This window comes from Podarcis bocagei (genome assembly GCF_964188305.1).
Source record: "Podarcis bocagei genome assembly, chromosome: 10".
NCBI lineage: Eukaryota > Metazoa > Chordata > Lepidosauria > Squamata > Lacertidae > Podarcis > Podarcis bocagei.
The window spans coordinates 59,945,734-59,954,474 of record NC_138135.1 but is presented as its reverse complement, the minus strand read 5'-3'; positions in this window follow the sequence as shown (position 1 = coordinate 59,954,474).

Below are 8,741 nucleotides of genomic sequence, written 5' to 3'. Positions count from 1 at the left end.
TTCTGGAGCTTTAAAAAAGTTACTTTCTAAAGAATGAAAGCGTCCTCTCTCCCAGTTAAGTGTGCATAGGACTGCAGACTTGCTCGGTTTTCAGCAAGTGTTGTTGTTGTTGTTTAGTCGTTTAGTTGTGTCCGACTCTTCGTGACCCCATGGACCAGAGCACGCCAGGCACTCCTGTCTTCTGCTGCCTCCCACAGTTTGGTCAAACTCATGCTGGTAGCTTTGAGAACACTGTCCAACCATCTCGTCCTCTTTCGTCCCCTTCTCCTTGTGCCCTCAATCTTTCCCAACATCAGAGTCTTTTCCAGGGAGTCTTATCTTTCCATGAGGTGGCCAAAGTATTGGAGTCTCAGCTTCAGGATCTGTCCTTCCAGTGAGCACTCAGGGCTGATTTCCTTAAGAATGAATAGATGTGATCTTATTGCAGTCCATGGGACTCTCAAGAGTCTCCTCCAGCACCATAATTCAAAAGCATCAATTCTTCGGTGATCAGTCTTCTTTATGGTCCAGCTCTCACTTCCATACATCACTACTGGGAAAACCATAGCTTTAACTATACGGACCTTTGTTGGCAAGGTGATGTCTCTGCTTTTTCAGCAAGTAGCGCGAGCCAAATTATTAAATTGCTGTATCACCTGAAATTGAAATTGTGTTAAATTCTGGAACTGTTTCTCCAGGACAGATTTCAACACATTTAGGAGGGATGTTGTATCGTTTTGAATCTGCTGTTTATGACTCTGCATCTCCCTCGTGCACCGGAGCCAGGTTCCGATGAAGGACCCTGTTGTGGGGACGCCTGGTTGCGCCCCCTAAAAAAAAACCCCACAAAAAAACACCCAGGGGCACAGCCTCCCAGCGCCCCCCCCCCCAGTCTATGGACCTGTGATTGATTTATTTTATTTCTGAAAACAGAGATGGAGGCTGTTTTGACCAGGCCTCTAGCTGTACAGAATGGGGATTTTTACATAAGAATATACGAGAACACTGCTTTAGACCATTGGTCTATCCAGGGCTCTCCTTTTTTAGCCAGAACTCACCGGAACTCAGTTCCGGCACCTCTCAGGTGGGTGCCATTGCCATTCTAAGAGAACGAGGGAGGCGTTCATGGTGAGTTCCGGCAACTTCTTTTTCTAGGAAAATAGCACTGGTCCATCTAGCCATCTATATACAGTGGTACCTTGTTTCTCAAACACCTTGGTACTCAAACGCCAAAAACCCGGAAGTAAGTGTCTGGTTTTTAAACGTTTTTCGGAAGCCGAACATCCAATGCGGCTGTCGGCTATTGTTTCTGGGGCGCCTGCACCAATCAAAAGCTGGGCCTTGGTTTTCAAACATTTTGGAAGTCAAACAGACTTCCGGAAAAGGATTAAGTTTGACACTTTTGTTTTTGCTATTTATTTTGCGTTTTTGTTTTTGAGGCATTTCCGGTTAATTTGTTTCTGTGACTGTATGGAACCCAGTTCAGCTACTGATTGATTGATGGTGTGACTGCGGAAATGGATAACGTTAAATTGCTGTTTTAGGGGTTGTTTTTAAAAGTCTGGAACAGATTAATCCGTTTTGCATTACTTTCTATGGGAAAGCGCACCTTGGTTTTGGAACACTTTGGTTTTGGAACGGACTTCTGGAACGGATTAAGTTTGAGAACCAAGGTACCACTGTACTGTCAAGGGCATTTTGGGGTTTCAGACAGGGGGCGTTCCCAGCCCTACCTAGAGATTCCCTACCTAGGAATTGAACATGGGATATTCTGCATTCAAAGCACATTCTCTGCGGCTGAGCTATGGCCCTTTTCATCAGTTACTGCCCTCAAGTCCAAATAACAGAAGCAAGATGAATGACTGAGGTGGACAACAAATGCACCTGACTTCTCAGAACTTTTCTGAAGGAGTGGGTGGGCATCCATCACATTAGAAGAGCAAGACTACGCTTATTAAAATATGAGTTACACATGTGCTTTGATTTGTAGAACAAAAATAAATAAATATTAAGTGGCCATGGGTTTGTGGGGGGGGGGAGGGAGCCTGACATCCACTCACTTAGGGGAGAAGTTTTGATTCGACCTTCTGTTTTCTACCAGCCCTAGTACGATTCTATGAACTGAAAAACAACATTTCTGCCGTTATCTTGATCTATATCCGAAACGACTTACTTCATCAAAGGCTATCTGACTTGCCTGAAGTCAAGGAAGTGCAGAAATCTTCTTTCAGATTTTTTTACTTGGCAAAGGATGTGAAGGAGGGCAAATGCTCCATAAATGAGATAATTTTACTTCGGGAAATATTTCTGTTGGAGGGTAGGGGAACACATCCCAGTTCTACAGCTGTTGCATTCCACAAACGAGGACAGCCCTATTTAATTGGGTGCGGCGTTTGTGAGGTTTATTGTAGAAGGAAAACATGGGGATATTGTTTGAGAATAGAACATACAGACACACACACACACCAGTAGGTTGCTGTGTTTGTGTATCACACAGAATGATAATGGAAGACTGCCTTTATGGATCAGACGAAGGATGGAGTCCAGCCTTTGGTACATTCTCGTCCCACCTTCCCTTAGCTTTCCTCTTGACCTTGCATCAGTCTCTCTCTCTTTTTTAATAGACATTTTATTGGGGGGGGGGACTCAAATATGAAGCAGTAAAGTGATCGGTGGTTCAAATCCCCGTGACGGGGTGAGCTCCCGTTGCTCGGTCCCTGCTCCTGCCAACCTAGCAGTTCGAAATCACATCAAAGTGCAAGTAGATAAATAGGTACCGCTCCAGTGGGAAGGTAAACGGCGTTTCCGTGCGCTGCTCTGGTTCGCCAGAAGCGGCTTAGTCATGCTGGCCACATGACCCGGAAGCTGTATGCCGGCTCCCTCTGCCAATAAAGCAGGATGAGCGCCGCAACCCCAGAGTCTGTCACGACTGGACCTAATGGTCAGGGGTCCCTTTACCTTTTAAAGTGATACAAAAAGAAAAAAGAACAAAACACACAACTGTGTAAAGGGAAAAATATATATGAATATATACAAAAAACACCATAACCCATACATTCTTTCATAAATTGGATATTATTGTCCTAATACTAATGTAAATATTAATAACCTACTACATTTTGTATATATTTGTTCCAAATATTGTCGCATTTATCCAAGCAGAGTCTACGTCTGTAAGCAGTCCGTTTGTAGGTTGCAAGTGTTATCATATTATCAATCCGCTGATTAAAGGAGAGCATGTCTTTATTCTTCCAGTTCATCAAAATCAGCCTCTTGGCTACCATTAGAGCATGTAAAATCCATTTTTGTTGTCCAGTTGTTAACTTTCATATAGTAGGTATACAGTTCATCAGTTTTATGGGGGGGCAGCCAATGCAGCCAGGGATTAAGGATGGAAGATGGAAAGGGGCAGGAACAGAAAACCATTAAGTGCTAGCTAGAAGCTTGGCTGCGGTCTAATTTTGTCATCCTACTTAGGAAGCTTACTTAGGAAGCTACTTAGGAAGGGACACGGGTGGCGCTGTGGGTTAAACCACAGAGCCTAGGACTTGCCGATCAGAAGGTCGGCGGTTCGAATCCCTGTGACGGGATGAGCTCCAGTTGCTCGGTCCCTGCTCCTGCCAACCTAGCAGTTCGGAAGCATGTCAAAGTGCAAGTAGACAAATAGGTACCACTCCAGCGGGAAGGTAAACGGTGTTTCCGTGCGCTACTCTGGTTCACCAGAAGCGGCTTAGTCATGCTGGCCACATGACCCGGAAGCTGTACGCCGGCTCCCTCGGCCAGTAAAGCGAGATGAGTGCCCCAACCCCAGAGTCGGTCACGACTGGACCTAATGGTCAGGGGTCCCTTTACCTTTACTTAGGAAGCCACCCCAAGCCCCGCGTTTCTTGGACCAATGGGTGTCTACAGAAATAAATCTAATCATCTCAACTGATCCACAGCAGAGTTCCACCAGTGGTGCATCTACACTCACTTATTACTTGCCTGAGGACTCATTTCAGGGATGAAACCAACCGGCTTTCTGTTTGCTGAAACTGCATCCATCTCAGCTGTGCCACACTGAAGAAAAAGACTCTCAAACCCATGTCAGTTCCATTCAGGAATTTTACAAATTTGAAAACTTTGAGGGGTGAATTGGGGGTATATGGTGCCCTTCGTCAGGAGACCGCTTGTCTTGTACAATCGTACCTTGGAAGTCAAACAGAATCCATTCTGGAAGTGTGTTCGACTTCCAAAACGTTCGGAAACCCCTTTGGATGTTCAGCATCCAAAAATAGTTCGCAAACTGGAATAGTCATTTCTGGGTTTGAGGTGTTCGGGAGCCAAAACGTTTGAGAACTAAGCTGTTCGAAAACCAAGGTACGACTGTATTTGGGTGAGTCACTTTGCTGTAAGGAAGTTTCAGCATGCAGGCGCAAGAAGATAATAGCTGTGTGCACCTCCGTAGACTTGTAGCTCACAAAAAGCGATTCAGGCTTTTCTTCCCAGCTGCATCACTGATCTGCAATAACTGGAAAAGCAGAAGCTCATGTTGATTGGTTTGGGGATATATTTGTATCCTGCCCTTCAAACTCCTGAGGCAGTTTATAGCACAGTCTGAAACATAAAGATAACAATAATTGAATGATGGAAACACAATACAGTGAAACAGAACAAAGCCTCTGAGTGGAATGCTCCCTCGAACTACTAAGACTTCATAAAATGTAAAATGCTTGCAGGTTACATAATTCTCGACGGACATTAATTTTCTTTGTTCAGGAAGATGCTAAGACTAAATTGCAGGACAGTAACTGACTGTAACTTAGGGCTCATTCACACTTTTGTTTGTCCCATGATTTCCGAGAAGTTATTCTTTCGTCCCGCTGTTTTCCTCAGAAAATACCCGCTGTTTACTGCTGAACTGGAACAATCTGCAGATTGGGGTTTGTTCTGATTCAGCAGTAGGCAGTGGGTTTTCCCAGGAAAAGTTGTGGGACAGTAGAAAAACCTCTCAGATCCAGAAATCATAGAATTGTAGAGTTGGAAGGGACCACAAAGATCCTCTAGTCCAGCTCCTTGCAACGCAGGAATATTCTATCCAACGTGAGACTCAAACCCACAACTCTGAGATTACGAGTCTCACACTCTACCAACTGATCTGTCATAGCACAAACTGAAGTGTGGATGAGCCCTTATGAATAGTGAACGGAAACACAGATGGATGAATACACCGAAACACAACACATCATTTGCGGAAGTGTCAAGGTTAAAGCTAGGTGGGAAAACGGGATTTATTTAAGTTGCTTTATATTTAACATATATTTAACATCGCTCTTGACATTCTTCAGTGGCAACAGGTTAAAGCCTCCCTGCAGCTGCCTTGGGGAGTTAACTGAAGGAAGTCCTCCAATTCTGACATAAAATGATCTGCTGTGCCAGGCCACTCGTTTTCATTCAAAGAAAATAAAAAAGCCACCCTATCATTTTTAAAGCCTGGCTTCTGCAGTAAATTAACTTCTCGCTGTAGCACAAGCCGTCCAAATAGCTCCCGCAGGCATATTCCAAAGGCTCAAATGATTACATATAACTTGCACGTCAAACTTTCAGCGGATGAATGCATTATTATTATTTTTTGTAATGTTAATGGAAGCTTCGGAGTCAGGAGTTTAATTTTTCATCTGTCGTCTTGGGTGCTATGGAAGTGATTGTCAAGTCTGGGTGCTTCAAAGAGTACTTCTCAGGCCTGTCCCTCGGGACCAGTTCTACATCGGCTGCCACGTAGAGACCTCATTCGCTTGTTCCTCTTGGCAACGGTGAACCTGTGGTAAGCTTCTTGTGTGCAGATTCTTGCCATCGGGTTTGGTGGATTCTTCTGCCCACAGCACCACAAACACCCTGAGGGAAATATAGGCTGTGCCTAAGCGAGCCTCCGTATATGATGTCCTCCTTACTTGGTAACAGCAACCACATGGAGAAATTGCAGTAAGGCTGCGTTCGTGAGGAGATGGTTTGCAACGCTCACAGCCACCATCTCTTCATACAATAATCAGGAGTGAAATATGAGATACTTTGCCCTGAGCTGAATAGTGCAGTGTCTTCTTCCAGTCAAGCCTTCGCTTTGGCCAGCAATTGAGGTAACGTATCTCAGAGAATTAAGTATTTTTCTTCTTCTTAGCCAAGTACAGTTTCGGCTCTTCAGCTTCTGTGCACATCGCCGGCAAGTTGACCGTATTTACTTCAGATGTCTCCTGCCCACTGCAGTTGTTCTGGTTTCCAGAAGTCTTCACAGCTTTGACCACATATGGACCGTAAGGTCTCCACAGATATTCCAGATGCTTGCAAGTAATGACTTGAAACAGAGGGAGTGGTATCACGTTGAGCAGCTCTACACTTTGACAATTTCCCATTTGAAGATTCAGATTGTGAAGGTTAGCAATCATGACCTTATACCTTGGGTAGCAGTGTTAATATGAAAGCTAGGAGCTAGAAGGTACATTAAACTGAAGTTACGGGCGCAACAACAGACTCTCCAGGTGTGTGGGGTTTTTTTTAATAACAAGCATACAAAGCTGAAAATGAATGAACTGCAGCTAAAATATTATGTTCATTTTTCACATGGTCTAGTCTTTCCCCTGCCCACACCCTTAATATTCTTCAGAGGGTCTCTTTTCCAGTCTTCAGAGAGTAGTGGGGAGCCAGAAAAAGGTCCCCCTTTCCTTCCACTCTGCAATCTTAATCTGAAATCTTAGGCACAGCACTGCGCCCAGAGCTCAGAAACTGCTCACGCTAATGAAATGCCCTGTCGCAAAATGCGCCTAGAACAATGGGAGTTTCGAACACTGTTGGGAAGTCCAAGATATATTTTCTGACTAACCTTTTATCAGTGCTACAGGTATTGGTTCTGCTTAGGGTTGTACTGGATAGTACATCTCCAACAAAGCACAGCTAAAAGGGAAGCTTATAAACAAAAATAGTTTCTAAAGAAAGATGTCCAGTGTTGAACCTGGCTGGAAGCTCTAGATCAGTGTTTCTCAAACTTGGGTCTCCAGCTATTTTCAAACTACAGTTCCCATCAACCTTAACCCCTGGTCTTGCTAGCTAGGGATGATGGGAGTTGTAGTCCAAAAACCCAAGTTTGAGGAAACACTGCTCTAGATACTAAGCCAAGAAACACAAAGCTTGTCTATGGTAATTTAGTAGCAATGGAATCACACCCTCCTAAGACCAAGAGACATTTCTTATTACTTCAGGTTTTTCTGGCATACAATAGAATCATAGAATCATAGAGTTGGAAGAGACCACAAGGGCCATCGAGTCCAACCCCCTGCCAAGCAGGAAACACCATCAGAGCACTCCTGACATATGGTTGTCAAGCCTCTGCTTAAAGACCTCCAAAGAAGGAGACTACACCACACTCCTTGGCAGCAAATTCCACTGTCGAACAGCTCTTACTGTCAGGAAGTTCTTCCTAATGTTTAGGTGGAATCTTCTTTCTTGTAGTTTGGATCCATTGCTCCGTGTCTGCTTCTCTGGAGCAGCAGAAAACAACCTTTCTCCCTCCTCTATATGACATCCTTTTATATATTTGAACATGGCTATCATATCACCCCTTAACCTCCTCTTCTCCAGGCTAAACATGCCCAGCTCCCTTAGTCGTTCCTCATAAGGCATCGTTTCCAGGCCTTTGACCATTTTGGTTGCCCTCCTCTGGACACGTTCCAGTTTGTCAGTGTCCTTCTTGAACTGTGGTGCCCAGAACCGGACACAGTACTCCAGGTGAGGTCTGACCAGAGCAGAATACAGTGGCACTATTACTTCCCTTGATCAAGATGCTATACTCCTATTGATGCAGCCCAGAATTGCATTGGCTTTTTTAGCTGCCGCGTCACACTGTTGGCTCATGTCAAGTTTGTGGTCAACCAAGACTCCTTGATCCTATATAGGACTTGAGTCCTGACGCAAACTAAGGAACAATGGAAGATGAAATTCGTAATGTGGAAGCTACAAAATCAAACCACATAACCGGGACTCAAACATCAGCAGTAGCACCCCACAGAATTTGTTGAGGTTATCTATATTCGTGATGGCATTGACCACTTGATCAGCTGTGCAGTTTTTCACTGATGCTTTTCCTTTGGCAAAGGTTAGCAAATTTGCTTCATTTTGGCTGATATTCCAATGTTTTCGAAATAATAATAAATAGACATAACACTGGCAAATCTGTGTCTTTTGCCACTGTCATTTTACACTAAAAGTGCTTGATACAGGGCTGGATAATTGCAAGGGTAATTCAGTAGTGACCTCCACGGTTGTCATCTAATTAACTTCAAAATGAAGAGCTTTGATTCAGCTTAAGTATTAAACATCAGCAGTGCGGGCCAGTGAAATCCAGTGCATTTCTACTTAACACTAAGTCCCGTTGTTAAATAGAACTTAATCCTATGAAGGTGTATACAGGATTGCAGTCTGCAGGCGCTTCTTTTAAAGTATTGGCTCTGTTGTTGTTATTTTCCTTTTTATCATCCATGAAAATTACTGCCCCAAATAAATTGTCAGTCCAGTCTTGTAATGTCTGGAATAGAAAGGTATTAGAGACAAGAGGTCACTCTGCTTATCGTCTGGAGCTGAAGCTTGTATTAAGGAAGGAGTAGGTGCATTTAAAGGACACGGGTGGCACTGTGGTCTAAACCACTGAGCCTCTTGGGCTTGCCAATTGGAAGGTTGGCGGTTCGAATCCCTGCAATGGGGTGAGCTTTTGTTGCTCGGTCCCAGCTCCTGCCAAC